At 49.2% G+C, this 14,883-nt stretch overlaps 8 non-coding genes across 8 annotated transcripts; all 8 read right to left on the bottom strand.

Moving 5' to 3' along the window:
- Positions 1–2,797: 2,797 nt before the first annotated feature.
- On the bottom strand, positions 2,798–2,870 carry trnar-acg (transfer RNA arginine (anticodon ACG)). The gene has a single exon. It is a non-coding gene; the product is annotated as a tRNA-Arg (tRNA).
- Positions 2,871–4,029: 1,159 nt separating this feature from the next.
- Positions 4,030–4,102, bottom strand: trnac-aca (transfer RNA cysteine (anticodon ACA)). Its single transcript has one exon. It is a non-coding gene; the product is annotated as a tRNA-Cys (tRNA).
- Positions 4,103–5,265: 1,163 nt separating this feature from the next.
- trnar-acg (transfer RNA arginine (anticodon ACG)) lies at positions 5,266–5,338 on the bottom strand. The gene has a single exon. It is a non-coding gene; the product is annotated as a tRNA-Arg (tRNA).
- A 1,163-nt stretch (positions 5,339–6,501) lies between these two features.
- trnar-acg (transfer RNA arginine (anticodon ACG)) lies at positions 6,502–6,574 on the bottom strand. Its single transcript has one exon. It is a non-coding gene; the product is annotated as a tRNA-Arg (tRNA).
- Positions 6,575–7,733: 1,159 nt separating this feature from the next.
- On the bottom strand, positions 7,734–7,806 carry trnac-aca (transfer RNA cysteine (anticodon ACA)). Its single transcript has one exon. It is a non-coding gene; the product is annotated as a tRNA-Cys (tRNA).
- Positions 7,807–11,437: 3,631 nt separating this feature from the next.
- On the bottom strand, positions 11,438–11,510 carry trnac-aca (transfer RNA cysteine (anticodon ACA)). Its single transcript has one exon. It is a non-coding gene; the product is annotated as a tRNA-Cys (tRNA).
- Positions 11,511–12,673: 1,163 nt separating this feature from the next.
- trnar-acg (transfer RNA arginine (anticodon ACG)) lies at positions 12,674–12,746 on the bottom strand. The gene has a single exon. It is a non-coding gene; the product is annotated as a tRNA-Arg (tRNA).
- A 1,159-nt stretch (positions 12,747–13,905) lies between these two features.
- trnac-aca (transfer RNA cysteine (anticodon ACA)) lies at positions 13,906–13,978 on the bottom strand. The gene has a single exon. It is a non-coding gene; the product is annotated as a tRNA-Cys (tRNA).
- Positions 13,979–14,883: the final 905 nt, after the last annotated feature.

Genomic DNA, 14,883 nt, shown 5'->3' with positions numbered 1-14,883 from the left:
AGTGAATAGTTCAGACACAAGAGTTGTGTCAGGTGTGGGTGAGCCCATCTGCTTCTGAAGGTCACCGCAGGCTGAGGGACATCAAATCCTTTGGTGTGCTGTCGCAGCAAAACTTCTCGATTTTTGCATGCATGCAGCTGAAATGGAAAGAAGGAAAGACATCTTTACAAGTATCAATGCCTTCTCTAAGGATTGAACTGAGGACCTTTAGATAACAAGACTGACGTGCTGCCTAATGCACTGAGAAGGCACTTACCAGTTTAAGAGCTGGACAGTTTGACCAAATATGTTCGCTTACGTGGCATCCAAAGCCATAATGCAAAGATTGCAAAAATACTCGAGCCAGGTAGGAGTCGAACCTACAATCTTCTGATCCGTCGTCAGACGCGTTATCCATTGTGCCACTGGCCCAGTCTGTGAAAAATAGCTGCGACATCAGCAGGTGCACAGGACGGGCAGATTACAAGGCATGAGGCAGACAATCACCAAAGAGAGGCACCTCTGTCGCATCCCTTCGATTCACAGGTGGGAGAGCGGAGCAGTGCAGTAGAAAACAAAGCAAAGCAAAGTCGTGCTTAGGTAGTTGGTTGCACTCCGGCTTGAAGCAGTGAGCATTCTTTTGAAGTATGTATGTGTGTGGTAAGTGGCAATTCGCTGAAGGCAGAGCTCTTAATATGACGAGCAGTTTACAGCTGAACATGTTGCAGCTGAGGCACAGGACAGTGCCTTCGCCGTTTTGCTTGAACACTTGCATCTGTGTGTCAGCAGGGAGTGCCTTTGAGCAGCAATGCATGAAAAGAGGCAGCACTTTCTTTCAGGCAAAGCCTCAGGCAATAGAATCATCTGTCCATCAGTCAGACAGGCCTCTCGCTTGCTCCCTCACGCTCGTGGCGGCTGCGACGTTACGCTCAACTCGCTTCCCTTCCGCAGGCTCGAGCTCTTCTTGGCGTCTTTCACCATATCCGTGGCTTCCAGTGCTGCCCTTGCTCGCCTGCTATTGCTCAGTAACGTCGATTGGAGCAAAGCATGAAAAGTGTTCAGGGAGCGGGCCAACCTGAAGCAGGAGATTTCTGCTGGTCGTGGAAGCGAGGAGGCAAGTGATAAGGGGCGAGTCAGATGCAAACTGGGAGCTAATACCAGATGTGAATGAGGAATTTGCTCAAATGGGAGAGCGCTTACTTTGCATGTGTGAGACAGTGGGATCAATGCCTGCATTCTCCACTGTTCTTTTGGCTCAGTTAATAGTTCAGACACAAGAGTTGTGTCAGGTGTGGGTGAGCCCATCTGCTTCTGAAGGTCACCGCAGGCTGAGGGACATCAAATCCTTTGGTGTGCTGTCGCAGCAAAGCTTCTCGATTTTTGCATGCATGCAGCTGAAATGGAAAGAAGGAAAAACATCTTTATAAGTATCAATGCCTTCTCTAAGGATTGAACTGAGGACCTTTAGATAACGAGACTGACGTGCTGCCTAATGCACTAAGAAGGCACTTACCAGTTTAAGAGCTGGACAGTTTGACCAAATATGTTCGCTTACGTGGCATCCAAAGCCATAATGCAAAGATTGCAAAAATACTCAAGCCAGGTAGGAGTCGAACCTACAATCTTCTGATCCGTCATCAGACGCGTTATCCATTGTGCCACTGGCCCAGTCTGTGAAAAATAGCTGCGACATCAGCAGGTGCACAGGACGGGCAGATTACAAGGCATGAGGCAGACAATCACCAAAGAGAGGCACCTCTGTCGCATCCCTTCGATTCACAGGTGGGAGAGCGGAGCAGTGCAGTAGAAAACAAAGCAAAGCAAAGTCGTGCTTAGGTAGTTGGTTGCACTCCGGCTTGAAGCAGTGAGCATTCTTTTGAAGTATGTATGTGTGTGGTAAGTGGCAATTCGCTGAAGGCAGAGCTCTTAATATGACGAGCAGTTTACAGCTGAACATGTTGCAGCTGAGGCACAGGACAGTGCCTTCGCCGTTTTGCTTGAACACTTGCATCTGTGTGTCAGCAGGGAGTGCCTTTGAGCAGCAATGCATGAAAAGAGGCAGCACTTTCTTTCAGGCAAAGCCTCAGGCAATAGAATCATCTGTCCATCAGTCAGACAGGCCTCTCGCTTGCTCCCTCACGCTCGTGACGGCTCAACTCGCTTCCCTTCCGCAGGCTCGAGCTCTTCTTGGCGTCTTTCACCATATCCGTGGCTTCCAGTCCTGCCCTTGCTCGCTTGCTATTGCTCAGTAACGTCGATTGGAGCAAAGCATGAAAAGTGTTCAGGGAGCAGGCCAACCTGAAGCAGGAGATTTCTGCTGGTCGTGGAAGGGAGGAGGCCAGTGATAAGGGGCGATTCAGATGCAAACTGGGAGCTAATACCAGATGTGAATGGGGAATTTGCTCAAATGGGAGAGCGCTTACTTTGCATGTGTGAGGCAGTGGGATCAATGCCTGCATTCTCCACTGTTCTTTTGGCTCAGTGAATAGTTCAGACACAAGAGTTGTGTCAGGTGTGGGTGAGCCCATCTGCTTCTGAAGGTCACCGCAGGCTGAGGGACATCAAATCCTTTGGTGTGCTGTCGCAGCAAAACTTCTCGATTTTTGCATGCATGCAGCTGAAATGGAAAGAAGGAAAGACATCTTTACAAGTATCAATGCCTTCTCTAAGGATTGAACTGAGGACCTTTAGATAACAAGACTGACGTGCTGCCTAATGCACTGAGAAGGCACTTACCAGTTTAAGAGCTGGACAGTTTGACCAAATATGTTCGCTTACGTGGCATCCAAAGCCATAATGCAAAGATTGCAAAAATACTCGAGCCAGGTAGGAGTCGAACCTACAATCTTCTGAACCGTAGTCAGACGCGATATCCATTGCGCCACTGGCCCAGTTTGTGAAAAATAGCTGCGACATCAGCAGGTGCACAGGACGGGCAGATTACAAGGCATGAGGCAGACAATCACCAAAGAGAGGCACCTCTGTCACATCCCTTCGATTCACAGGTGGGAGAGCGGAGCAGTGCAGTAGAAAACAAAGCAAAGCAAAGTCGTGCTTAGGTAGTTGGTTGCACTCTGGCTTGAAGCAGTGAGCATTCTTTTGAAGTATGTATGTGTGTGGTAAGTGGCAATTCGCTGAAGGCAGAGCTCTTAATATGACGAGCAGTTTACAGCTGAACATGTTGCAGCTGAGGCACAGGACAGTGCCTTCGCCGTTTTGCTTGAACACTTGCATCTGTGTGTCAGCAGGGAGTGCCTTTGAGCAGCAATGCATGAAAAGAGGCAGCACTTTCTTTCAGGCAAAGCCTCAGGCAATAGAATCATCTGTCCATCAGTCAGACAGGCCTCTCGCTTGCTCCCTCACGCTCGTGGCGGCTCAACTCGCTTCCCTTCCGCAGGCTCGAGCTCTTCTTGGCGTCTTTCACCATATCCGTGGCTTCCAGTCCTGCCCTTGCTCGCTTGCTATTGCTCAGTAACGTCGATTGGAGCAATTGGAGCAAAGCATGAAAAGTGTTCAGGGAGCGGGCCAACCTGAAGCATGAGATTTCTGCTGGTCGTGGAAGCGAGGAGGCAAGTGATAAGGGGCGAGTCAGATGCAAACTGGGAGCTAATACCAGATGTGAATGGGGAATTTGCTCAAATGAGAGAGCGCTGACTTTGCATGTGTGAAGCAGTGGGATCAATGCCTGCATTCTCCACTGTTCTTTTGGCTCAGTTAATAGTTCAGACACAAGAGTTGTGTCAGGTGTGGGTGAGCCCATCTGCTTCTGAAGGTCACCGCAGGCTGAGGGACATCAAATCCTTTGGTGTGCTGTCGCAGCAAAACTTCTCGATTTTTGCAAGCATGCAGCTGAAATGGAAAGAAGGAAAAACATCTTTACAAGTATCAATGCCTTTTCTAAGGATTGAATTCAGGACCTTCAGATTATGAGACTGACGTGCTGCCTACTGCACTAAGAAGGTACTTCCCAGTTTAAGAGCTGGACAGTTTGACCAAATATGTTCGCTTACGTGGCATCCAAAGCCATAATGCAAAGATTGCAAAAATACTCGAGCCAGGTAGGAGTCGAACCTACAATCTTCTGATCTGTAGTCAGACGCGTTATCCATTGCGCCACTGGCCCAGTCTGTGAAAAATAGCTGCAACATCAGCAGGTGCACAGGACGGGCAGATTCCAAGGCATGAGGCAGACAATCACCAAAGAGAGGCACCTCTGTCGCATCCCTTCGATTCACAGGTGGGAGAGCGGAGCAGTGCAGTAGAAAACAAAGCAAAGCAAAGTCGTGCTTAGGTAGTTGGTTGCACTCCGGCTTGAAGCAGTGAGCATTCTTTTGAAGTATGTATGTGTGTGGTAAGTGGCAATTCGCTGAAGGCAGAGCTCTTAATATGACGAGCAGTTTACAGCTGAACATGTTGCAGCTGAGGCACAGGACAGTGCCTTCGCCGTTTTGCTTGAACACTTGCATCTGTGTGTCAGCAGGGAGTGCCTTTGAGCAGCAATGCATGAAAAGAGGCAGCACTTTCTTTCAGGCAAAGCCTCAGGCAATAGAATCATCTGTCCATCAGTCAGAAAGGGCTCTCGCTTGCTCCCTCACGCTCGTGGCGGCTGCGACATTACGCTCAACTCGCTTCCCTTCCGCAGGCTCGAGCTCTTCTTGGTATCTTTCACCATATCCGTGGCTTCCAGTCCTGCCCTTGCTCGCTTGCTATTGCTCAGTAACGTCGATTGGAGCAAAGCATGAAAAGTGTTCAGGGAGCAGGCCAACCTGAAGCAGGAGATTTCTGCTGGTCGTGGAAGGGAGGAGGCCAGTGATAAGGGGCGATTCAGATGCAAACTGGGAGCTAATACCAGATGTGAATGGGGAATTTGCTCAAATGGGAGAGCGCTTACTTTGCATGTGTGAGGCAGTGGGATCAATGCCTGCATTCTCCACTGTTCTTTTGGCTCAGTGAATAGTTCAGACACAAGAGTTGTGTCAGGTGTGGGTGAGCCCATCTGCTTCTGAAGGTCACCGCAGGCTGAAGAACATCAAATCCTTTGGTGTGCTGTCGCAGCAAAGCTTCTCGATTTTTGCATGCATGCAGCTGAAATGGAAAGAAGGAAAAACATCTTTACAAGTATCAATGCCTTTTCTAAGGATTGAACTCAGGACCTTCAGATTATGAGACTGACGTGCTGCCTACTGCACTAAGAAGGTACTTACGTGTTTAAGAGCTGGACAGTTTGACCACATATGTTCGCTTACGTGGAATCCAAAGCCATAATGCAAAGATTGCAAAAATACTCAAGCCAGGTAGGAGTCGAACCTACAATCGTCTGATCCGTAGTCAGACGCGATATCCATTGCGCCACTGGCCCAGTTTGTGAAAAATAGCTGCGACATCAGCAGGTGCACAGGACGGGCAGATTACAAGGCATGAGGCAGACAATCACCAAAGAGAGGCACCTCTGTCGCATCCCTTCGATTCACAGGTGGGAGAGCGGAGCAGTGCAGTAGAAAACAAAGCAAAGCAAAGTCGTGCTTAGGTAGTTGGTTGCACTGCGGCTTGAAGCAGTGAGCATTCTTTTGAAGTATGTATGTGTGTGGTAAGTGGCAATTCGCTAAAGGCAGAGCTCTTAATATGACGAGCATTTTACAGCTGAACATGTTGCAGCTGAGGCACAGGACAGTGCCTTCGCCGTTTTGCTTGAACACTTGCATCTGTGTGTCAGCAGGGAGTGCCTTTGAGCAGCAATGCATGAAAAGAGGCAACACTTTCTTTCAGGCAAAGCCTCAGGCAATAGAATCATCTGTCCATCAGTCAGATAGGCCTCTCGCTTGCTCCCTCACGCTCGTGGCGGCTGCGACGTTGCGCTCAACTCGCTTCCCTTCCGCAGGCTCGAGCTCTTCTTGGCGTCTTTCACCATATCCGTGGCTTCCAGTCCTGCCCTTGCTCGCTTGCTATTGCTCAGTAACGTCGATTGGAGCAAAGCATGAAAAGTGTTCAGGGAGCAGGCCAACCTGAAGCAGGAGATTTCTGCTGGTCGTGGAAGCGAGGAGGCAAGTGATAAGGGCTAGTCAGATGCAAACTGGGAGCTAATACCAGATGTGAATGGGGAATTTACTCAAATGGGAGAGCGCTTACTTTGCATGTGTGAGGCAGTGGGATCAATGCCTGCATTCTCCACTGTTCTTTTGGCTCAGTTAATAGTTCAGACACAAGAGTTGTGTCAGGTGTGGGTGAGCCCATCTGCTTCTGAAGGTCACCGCAGGCTGAGGGACATCAAATCCTTTGATGTGCTGTCGCAGCAAAACTTCTCGATTTTTGCATGCATGCAGCTGAAATGGAAAGAAGGAAAGACATCTTTACAAGTATCAATGCCTTTCTCTGAGGATTGAACTGAGGACCTTCAGATTATGTGACTGACGTGCTGCCTACTGCACTAAGAAGGTACTTACCAGTTTACGAGCTGGACAGTTTGACCAAATATGTTCGCTTACGTGGCATCCAAAGCCATAATGCAAAGATTGCAAAAATACTCGAGCCAGGTAGGAGTCGAACCTACAATCTTCTGAACCGTAGTCAGACGCGATATCCATTGCGCCACTGGCCCAGTTTGTGAAAAATAGCTGCGACATCAGCAGGTGCACAGGACGGGCAGATTACAAGGCATGAGGCAGACAATCACCAAAGAGAGGCACCTCTGACACATCCCTTCGATTCACAGGTGGGAGAGCGGAGCAGTGCAGTAGAAAACAAAGCAAAGCAAAGTCGTGCTTAGGTAGTTGGTTGCACTCCGGCTTGAAGCAGTGAGCATTCTTTTGAAGTATGTATGTGTGTGGTAAGTGGCAATTCGCTGAAGGCAGAGCTCTTAATATGACGAGCAGTTTACAGCTGAACATGTTGCAGCTGAGGCACAGGACAGTGCCTTCGCCGTTTTGCTTGAACACTTGCATCTGTGTGTCAGCAGGGAGTGCCTTTGAGCAGCAATGCATGAAAAGAGGCAGCACTTTCTTTCAGGCAAAGCCTCAGGCAATAGAATCATCTGTCCATCAGTCAGACAGGCCTCTCGCTTGCTCCCTCACGCTCGTGGCGGCTCAACTCGCTTCCCTTCCGCAGGCTCGAGCTCTTCTTGGCGTCTTTCACCATATCCGTGGCTTCCAGTCCTGCCCTTGCTCGCTTGCTATTGCTCAGTAACGTCGATTGGAGCAATTGGAGCAAAGCATGAAAAGTGTTCAGGGAGCGGGCCAACCTGAAGCATGAGATTTCTGCTGGTCGTGGAAGCGAGGAGGCAAGTGATAAGGGGCGAGTCAGATGCAAACTGGGAGCTAATACCAGATGTGAATGGGGAATTTGCTCAAATGAGAGAGCGCTGACTTTGCATGTGTGAAGCAGTGGGATCAATGCCTGCATTCTCCACTGTTCTTTTGGCTCAGTTAATAGTTCAGACACAAGAGTTGTGTCAGGTGTGGGTGAGCCCATCTGCTTCTGAAGGTCACCGCAGGCTGAGGGACATCAAATCCTTTGGTGTGCTGTCGCAGCAAAACTTCTCGATTTTTGCAAGCATGCAGCTGAAATGGAAAGAAGGAAAAACATCTTTACAAGTATCAATGCCTTTTCTAAGGATTGAATTCAGGACCTTCAGATTATGAGACTGACGTGCTGCCTACTGCACTAAGAAGGTACTTCCCAGTTTAAGAGCTGGACAGTTTGACCAAATATGTTCGCTTACGTGGCATCCAAAGCCATAATGCAAAGATTGCAAAAATACTCGAGCCAGGTAGGAGTCGAACCTACAATCTTCTGATCTGTAGTCAGACGCGTTATCCATTGCGCCACTGGCCTAGTCTGTGAAAAATAGCTGCAACATCAGCAGGTGCACAGGACGGGCAGATTCCAAGGCATGAGGCAGACAATCACCAAAGAGAGGCACCTCTGTCGCATCCCTTCGATTCACAGGTGGGAGAGCGGAGCAGTGCAGTAGAAAACAAAGCAAAGCAAAGTCGTGCTTAGGTAGTTGGTTGCACTCCGGCTTGAAGCAGTGAGCATTCTTTTGAAGTATGTATGTGTGTGGTAAGTGGCAATTCGCTGAAGGCAGAGCTCTTAATATGACGAGCAGTTTACAGCTGAACATGTTGCAGCTGAGGCACAGGACAGTGCCTTCGCCGTTTTGCTTGAACACTTGCATCTGTGTGTCAGCAGGGAGTGCCTTTGAGCAGCAATGCATGAAAAGAGGCAGCACTTTCTTTCAGGCAAAGCCTCAGGCAATAGAATCATCTGTCCATCAGTCAGACAGGCCTCTCGCTTGCTCCCTCACGCTCGTGGCGGCTGCGACATTACGCTCAACTCGCTTCCCTTCCGCAGGCTCGAGCTCTTCTTGGAATCTTTCACCATATCCGTGGCTTCCAGTCCTGCCCTTGCTCGCTTGCTATTGCTCAGTAACGTCGATTGGAGCAAAGCATGAAAAGTGTTCAGGGAGCAGGCCAACCTGAAGCAGGAGATTTCTGCTGGTCGTGGAAGGGAGGAGGCCAGTGATAAGGGGCGATTCAGATGCAAACTGGGAGCTAATACCAGATGTGAATGGGGAATTTGCTCAAATGGGAGAGCGCTTACTTTGCATGTGTGAGGCAGTGGGATCAATGCCTGCATTCTCCACTGTTCTTTTGGCTCAGTGAATAGTTCAGACACAAGAGTTGTGTCAGGTGTGGGTGAGCCCATCTGCTTCTGAAGGTCACCGCAGGCTGAGGGACATCAAATCCTTTGGTGTGCTGTCGCAGCAAAACTTCTCGATTTTTGCATGCATGCAGCTGAAATGGAAAGAAGGAAAAACATCTTTACAAGTATCAATGCCTTTTCTAAGGATTGAACTCAGGACCTTCAGATTATGAGACTGACGTGCTGCCTACTGCACTAAGAAGGTACTTACCTGTTTAAGAGCTGGACAGTTTGACCACATATGTTCGCTTACGTGGAATCCAAAGCCATAATGCAAAGATTGCAAAAATACTCAAGCCAGGTAGGAGTCGAACCTACAATCTTCTGATCCGTAGTCAGACGTATTATCCATTGCGCCACTGGCCCAGTCTGTGAAAAATAGCTGCGACATCAGCAGGTGCACAGGACGGGCAGATTACAAGGCATGAGGCAGACAATCACCAAAGAGAGGCACCTCTGTCGCATCCCTTCGATTCACAGGTGGGAGAGCGGAGCAGTGCAGTAGAAAACAAAGCAAAGCAAAGTCGTGCTTAGGTAGTTGGTTGCACTCCGGCTTGAAGCAGTGAGCATTCTTTTGAAGTATGTATGTGTGTGGTAAGTGGCAATTCGCTGAAGGCAGAGCTCTTAATATGACGAGCAGTTTACAGCTGAACATGTTGCAGCTGAGGCACAGGACAGTGCCTTCGCCGTTTTGCTTGAACACTTGCATCTGTGTGTCAGCAGGGAGTGCCTTTGAGCAGCAATGCATGAAAAGAGGCAGCACTTTCTTTCAGGCAAAGCCTCAGGCAATAGAATCATCTGTCCATCAGTCAGACAGGCCTCTCGCTTGCTCCCTCACGCTCGTGGCGGCTGCGACATTACGCTCAACTCGCTTCCCTTCCGCAGGCTCGAGCTCTTCTTGGAATCTTTCACCATATCCGTGGCTTCCAGTCCTGCCCTTGCTCGCTTGCTATTGCTCAGTAACGTCGATTGGAGCAAAGCATGAAAAGTGTTCAGGGAGCAGGCCAACCTGAAGCAGGAGATTTCTGCTGGTCGTGGAAGGGAGGAGGCCAGTGATAAGGGGCGATTCAGATGCAAACTGGGAGCTAATACCAGATGTGAATGGGGAATTTGCTCAAATGGGAGAGCGCTTACTTTGCATGTGTGAGGCAGTGGGATCAATGCCTGCATTCTCCACTGTTCTTTTGGCTCAGTGAATAGTTCAGACACAAGAGTTGTGTCAGGTGTGGGTGAGCCCATCTGCTTCTGAAGGTCACCGCAGGCTGAGGGACATCAAATCCTTTGGTGTGCTGTCGCAGCAAAACTTCTCGATTTTTGCATGCATGCAGCTGAAATGGAAAGAAGGAAAAACATCTTTACAAGTATCAATGCCTTTTCTAAGGATTGAACTCAGGACCTTCAGATTATGAGACTGATGTGCTGCCTACTGCACTAAGAAGGTACTTACCTGTTTAAGAGCTGGACAGTTTGACCACATATGTTCGCTTACGTGGAATCCAAAGCCATAATGCAAAGATTGCAAAAATACTCAAGCCAGGTAGGAGTCGAACCTACAATCTTCTGATCCGTAGTCAGACGTATTATCCATTGCGCCACTGGCCCAGTCTGTGAAAAATAGCTGCGACATCAGCAGGTGCACAGGACGGGCAGATTACAAGGCATGAGGCAGACAATCACCAAAGAGAGGCACCTCTGTCGCATCCCTTCGATTCACAGGTGGGAGAGCGGAGCAGTGCAGTAGAAAACAAAGCAAAGCAAAGTCGTGCTTAGGTAGTTGGTTGCACTCCGGCTTGAAGCAGTGAGCATTCTTTTGAAGTATGTATGTGTGTGGTAAGTGGCAATTCGCTGAAGGCAGAGCTCTTAATATGACGAGCAGTTTACAGCTGAACATGTTGCAGCTGAGGCACAGGACAGTGCCTTCGCCGTTTTGCTTGAACACTTGCATCTGTGTGTCAGCAGGGAGTGCCTTTGAGCAGCAATGCATGAAAAGAGGCAGCACTTTCTTTCAGGCAAAGCCTCAGGCAATAGAATCATCTGTCCATCAGTCAGACAGGCCTCTCGCTTGCTCCCTCACGCTCGTGGCGGCTCAACTCGCTTCCCTTCCGCAGGCTCGAGCTCTTCTTGGCGTCTTTCACCATATCCGTGGCTTCCAGTCCTGCCCTTGCTCGCTTGCTATTGCTCAGTAACGTCGATTGGAGCAATTGGAGCAAAGCATGAAAAGTGTTCAGGGAGCGGGCCAACCTGAAGCATGAGATTTCTGCTGGTCGTGGAAGCGAGGAGGCAAGTGATAAGGGGCGAGTCAGATGCAAACTGGGAGCTAATACCAGATGTGAATGGGGAATTTGCTCAAATGAGAGAGCGCTGACTTTGCATGTGTGAAGCAGTGGGATCAATGCCTGCATTCTCCACTGTTCTTTTGGCTCAGTTAATAGTTCAGACACAAGAGTTGTGTCAGGTGTGGGTGAGCCCATCTGCTTCTGAAGGTCACCGCAGGCTGAGGGACATCAAATCCTTTGGTGTGCTGTCGCAGCAAAACTTCTCGATTTTTGCAAGCATGCAGCTGAAATGGAAAGAAGGAAAAACATCTTTACAAGTATCCATGCCTTTTCTAAGGATTGAATTCAGGACCTTCAGATTATGAGACTGACGTGCTGCCTACTGCACTAAGAAGGTACTTCCCAGTTTAAGAGCTGGACAGTTTGACCAAATATGTTCGCTTACGTGGCATCCAAAGCCATAATGCAAAGATTGCAAAAATACTCGAGCCAGGTAGGAGTCGAACCTACAATCTTCTGATCTGTAGTCAGACGCGTTATCCATTGCGCCACTGGCCCAGTCTGTGAAAAATAGCTGCAACATCAGCAGGTGCACAGGACGGGCAGATTCCAAGGCATGAGGCAGACAATCACCAAAGAGAGGCACCTCTGTCGCATCCCTTCGATTCACAGGTGGGAGAGCGGAGCAGTGCAGTAGAAAACAAAGCAAAGCAAAGTCGTGCTTAGGTAGTTGGTTGCACTGCGGCTTGAAGCAGTGAGCATTCTTTTGAAGTATGTATGTGTGTGGTAAGTGGCAATTCGCTGAAGGCAGAGCTCTTAATATGACGAGCATTTTACAGCTGAACATGTTGCAGCTGAGGCACAGGACAGTGCCTTCGCCGTTTTGCTTGAACACTTGCATCTGTGTGTCAGCAGGGAGTGCCTTTGAGCAGCAATGCATGAAAAGAGGCAACACTTTCTTTCAGGCAAAGCCTCAGGCAATAGAATCATCTGTCCATCAGTCAGATAGGCCTCTCGCTTGCTCCCTCACGCTCGTGGCGGCTGCGACGTTGCGCTCAACTCGCTTCCCTTCCGCAGGCTCGAGCTCTTCTTGGCGTCTTTCACCATATCCGTGGCTTCCAGTCCTGCCCTTGCTCGCTTGCTATTGCTCAGTAACGTCGATTGGAGCAAAGCATGAAAAGTGTTCAGGGAGCAGGCCAACCTGAAGCAGGAGATTTCTGCTGGTCGTGGAAGCGAGGAGGCAAGTGATAAGGGCTAGTCAGATGCAAACTGGGAGCTAATACCAGATGTGAATGGGGAATTTACTCAAATGGGAGAGCGCTTACTTTGCATGTGTGAGGCAGTGGGATCAATGCCTGCATTCTCCACTGTTCTTTTGGCTCAGTTAATAGTTCAGACACAAGAGTTGTGTCAGGTGTGGGTGAGCCCATCTGCTTCTGAAGGTCACCGCAGGCTGAGGGACATCAAATCCTTTGATGTGCTGTCGCAGCAAAACTTCTCGATTTTTGCATGCATGCAGCTGAAATGGAAAGAAGGAAAGACATCTTTACAAGTATCAATGCCTTTCTCTGAGGATTGAACTGAGGACCTTCAGATTATGTGACTGACGTGCTGCCTACTGCACTAAGAAGGTACTTACCAGTTTACGAGCTGGACAGTTTGACCAAATATGTTCGCTTACGTGGCATCCAAAGCCATAATGCAAAGATTGCAAAAATACTCGAGCCAGGTAGGAGTCGAACCTACAATCTTCTGAACCGTAGTCAGACGCGATATCCATTGCGCCACTGGCCCAGTTTGTGAAAAATAGCTGCGACATCAGCAGGTGCACAGGACGGGCAGATTACAAGGCATGAGGCAGACAATCACCAAAGAGAGGCACCTCTGTCACATCCCTTCGATTCACAGGTGGGAGAGCGGAGCAGTGCAGTAGAAAACAAAGCAAAGCAAAGTCGTGCTTAGGTAGTTGGTTGCACTCCGGCTTGAAGCAGTGAGCATTCTTTTGAAGTATGTATGTGTGTGGTAAGTGGCAATTCGCTGAAGGCAGAGCTCTTAATATGACGAGCAGTTTACAGCTGAACATGTTGCAGCTGAGGCACAGGACAGTGCCTTCGCCGTTTTGCTTGAACACTTGCATCTGTGTGTCAGCAGGGAGTGCCTTTGAGCAGCAATGCATGAAAAGAGGCAGCACTTTCTTTCAGGCAAAGCCTCAGGCAATAGAATCATCTGTCCATCAGTCAGACAGGCCTCTCGCTTGCTCCCTCACGCTCGTGGCGGCTCAACTCGCTTCCCTTCCGCAGGCTCGAGCTCTTCTTGGCGTCTTTCACCATATCCGTGGCTTCCAGTCCTGCCCTTGCTCGCTTGCTATTGCTCAGTAACGTCGATTGGAGCAATTGGAGCAAAGCATGAAAAGTGTTCAGGGAGCGGGCCAACCTGAAGCATGAGATTTCTGCTGGTCGTGGAAGCGAGGAGGCAAGTGATAAGGGGCGAGTCAGATGCAAACTGGGAGCTAATACCAGATGTGAATGGGGAATTTGCTCAAATGAGAGAGCGCTGACTTTGCATGTGTGAAGCAGTGGGATCAATGCCTGCATTCTCCACTGTTCTTTTGGCTCAGTTAATAGTTCAGACACAAGAGTTGTGTCAGGTGTGGGTGAGCCCATCTGCTTCTGAAGGTCACCGCAGGCTGAGGGACATCAAATCCTTTGGTGTGCTGTCGCAGCAAAACTTCTCGATTTTTGCAAGCATGCAGCTGAAATGGAAAGAAGGAAAAACATCTTTACAAGTATCAATGCCTTTTCTAAGGATTGAATTCAGGACCTTCAGATTATGAGACTGACGTGCTGCCTACTGCACTAAGAAGGTACTTCCCAGTTTAAGAGCTGGACAGTTTGACCAAATATGTTCGCTTACGTGGCATCCAAAGCCATAATGCAAAGATTGCAAAAATACTCGAGCCAGGTAGGAGTCGAACCTACAATCTTCTGATCTGTAGTCAGACGCGTTATCCATTGCGCCACTGGCCCAGTCTGTGAAAAATAGCTGCAACATCAGCAGGTGCACAGGACGGGCAGATTCCAAGGCATGAGGCAGACAATCACCAAAGAGAGGCACCTCTGTCGCATCCCTTCGATTCACAGGTGGGAGAGCGGAGCAGTGCAGTAGAAAACAAAGCAAAGCAAAGTCGTGCTTAGGTAGTTGGTTGCACTCCGGCTTGAAGCAGTGAGCATTCTTTTGAAGTATGTATGTGTGTGGTAAGTGGCAATTCGCTGAAGGCAGAGCTCTTAATATGACGAGCAGTTTACAGCTGAACATGTTGCAGCTGAGGCACAGGACAGTGCCTTCGCCGTTTTGCTTGAACACTTGCATCTGTGTGTCAGCAGGGAGTGCCTTTGAGCAGCAATGCATGAAAAGAGGCAGCACTTTCTTTCAGGCAAAGCCTCAGGCAATAGAATCATCTGTCCATCAGTCAGACAGGCCTCTCGCTTGCTCCCTCACGCTCGTGGCGGCTGCGACATTACGCTCAACTCGCTTCCCTTCCGCAGGCTCGAGCTCTTCTTGGAATCTTTCACCATATCCGTGGCTTCCAGTCCTGCCCTTGCTCGCTTGCTATTGCTCAGTAACGTCGATTGGAGCAAAGCATGAAAAGTGTTCAGGGAGCAGGCCAACCTGAAGCAGGAGATTTCTGCTGGTCGTGGAAGGGAGGAGGCCAGTGATAAGGGGCGATTCAGATGCAAACTGGGAGCTAATACCAGATGTGAATGGGGAATTTGCTCAAATGGGAGAGCGCTTACTTTGCATGTGTGAGGCAGTGGGATCAATGCCTGCATTCTCCACTGTTCTTTTGGCTCAGTGAATAGTTCAGACACAAGAGTTGTGTCAGGTGTGGGTGAGCCCATCTGCTTCTGAAGGTCACCGCAGGCTGAGGGAC

The sequence above is a fragment of the Pristiophorus japonicus genome, chromosome 1 (assembly GCF_044704955.1).
Source record: "Pristiophorus japonicus isolate sPriJap1 chromosome 1, sPriJap1.hap1, whole genome shotgun sequence".
Classification (NCBI taxonomy): domain Eukaryota; kingdom Metazoa; phylum Chordata; class Chondrichthyes; family Pristiophoridae; genus Pristiophorus; species Pristiophorus japonicus.
Note: the sequence above shows the minus strand (reverse complement) of the source record. Positions and strands in the feature narration are given on the sequence as shown.